The sequence below is a fragment of the Buceros rhinoceros genome, unplaced genomic scaffold (assembly GCF_000710305.1).
Source record: "Buceros rhinoceros silvestris isolate BGI_N320 unplaced genomic scaffold, ASM71030v1 scaffold17432, whole genome shotgun sequence".
NCBI lineage: Eukaryota > Metazoa > Chordata > Aves > Bucerotiformes > Bucerotidae > Buceros > Buceros rhinoceros.
Genome location: NW_010399637.1, coordinates 7,948 through 10,257, shown reverse-complemented (window position 1 = coordinate 10,257; position 2,310 = coordinate 7,948).

The window sequence follows — 2,310 nt, the reverse complement described above, 5'->3', positions numbered from 1 at the left end:
CCTGCCTCTCGCTGGCCGGGTGTCCAGCTTCAAGAGGTGTCCAGCTGGCTCCCTGCTCCACCAGTCACCACTCCAGAGCACCCCGACCTCGCGCTGGGAAACAAGGCCACGGGTAGGGGCAGCGGTCTGGCACTGTCCACCTCAACGCCTGCCCATCAACAAGGCAAATCTTCATCTTGCCTTCTGCTGAAGAACACACCCCCCCATCCAGTGACCACCAAAACCACCATGAGACTGGAAACACCACTGAATGCCAGCGGGTATGGTGAGAGGCAACCGGGACACGGTGACCAGCCCTCGCTCCTCACACGAGGTGGCGCAGCCAGCCAGCCCGCAGCAGCACGACAGGCGTGGAGGCGCTTCCCTCCTCCTCACCGGGGTGTTCGCTTCAAAGTCTAACTACAGCCAATTAAAAGAGAGGCTGTAGTCAGGAAGTGCCTCTTTAACGATGCCGGAGTGGGAGTCCAGATTTATCTTCTCCCCACTCAACTTTTACCCCAAGTTTTCTTCCCGAACAAGGCACCACCGTATGTGAGACGCAACCACCAGCACCGAGCAGGTCACCCAGAGAAGAGATTTACGTGTAACCCCTCGGCTCCCTTCCCGGGCAGGAAGCTGTGGCAGTCCAGCCTCCTCCAGAGCCCAGGGACAGCAGCAGACCGCAGCGAGATGGGAACGATGAGGCCCCGCAGCCGACGGCCAGAGCGCTCCCTCTGCTCCTCACTCAGTTAAACTGGTTGGCTACAGGAGCCCAGCAGCTCGCTCACACTCCTCCCATCACCTACAAATTGCAAACGCTCACCCAGGAGTGCCCCGACCCTCCCCTCGCAGCTCCGGTTCACCCAGGGGGCCGGGTTGTGGCAGTGCTACTGGCACAAGCGACGCAGGTTAGCGGGGAGATAATAACCTGACTGGAGAAGACGGCAATTTGACAGCGACTTTTCCTGACATGACTCTACTTCAAATGACAGCCTGGAAGTGTCTCGCTGATGAATGATGCAGCAGATGCAGGAGACTAATGCTTTGATGCGGTAACAGCTGGGAACATGCTGAAGGTGGAAACTGTTGCGTCTTGATGAGTATATTCTAAAGGGTGCAGAAATGCTGAAGCCAAACTAGGACACGCTCTGAGCTGTTACAGAACAGCGAATCGTCCAGAAATTTCCCTACTTAATCCGCCAGACTAACAGGAGCAACGGGGTGAATCCCCTGCGTTACAAAGGCCAAGTGTTAAGCACGGTGTAACGTTTCCTTTGGCTGTAATAAAAACGCATCGTTAGCAGGCGGAGCTGGCAAGCACAGAGCTACCACCATCAAACAGGTCAAGCAGGGACGGGGTCAATATTAACACGGCAAAGAAAGTGCCACCACGGTTTAACCCGTCAGAAGAGGCTTTGCAGGGGTGTAGGATGCCAGCCCACCCCTGGATGCAGGGCAGTGGGCTACGCTGCTTCACTGCCGCGTTTCTTTGCACCTTGTTTGGAAGCGTCTGCTCCTGGACAAGGGGAGACACGGACACAACGCTGTTGGAGCTCCTCTGCTGCTACGGCCACACACTGGAGCTGAGCAGCACTGTCTGCTTTTACCCCAAGGCTCTGCACGAAGCACTGCGAGGGCTCTGGAGCTCCCAGCCTCTCAGGTCAGCTCAAACCCCCGGCCATGCCGGGCCGCAAGCCTGTCAAAACCCCCCAGACGCTGTGGGTGCAGACGGGAATCCTCTGAGGACAGTTCAGTGAGAGGCTCTCTGACCTGTGCTGGATCACCTCACCTCGCAGCACAGCAACACCGGCACAAGGTGCTAATGCACAGAGGGACAGGACTGACAGACACACCGCGAGGATCAGCTCTCCTGTGTCATCCGAGACGCCTCGGCAGCCTGCGGAGCGGTGGAATGGCCTGCTGACACACTGAAAGGCAGCTTGGCTTTCGCAGCACTTCCTCCTGGCCAGGTTCTGCTGAGCCCTTCCCTCCGTCACCCCTCCGAGCAACCTGTGGGCTGGACCGATCAGACTGAGAGGCCTGTGTGAGGCTGGGCTCACAGGGGATTTCCGTGGAGCAACGCCACCAGGTTGGTGAGCAGGACTGAGCTCTACAGCCAGGCACAGCCAAGGACGAGGCACCCTGCCGGCCCCCGGCCCCCACTCCTTGAAGCCTAATCGTTTAATTAAATGTTTGACTCGGTAATACAAATGCAAGGTTTCCAAACAGTCTCCCAGGAATCAGCTCCCTCACTAGCCAACGCTCCACTTACACCTGACCCATTTGACACGAGTCAAGATTCAATAACAAGTGTAATTGGCAAAGGAACGC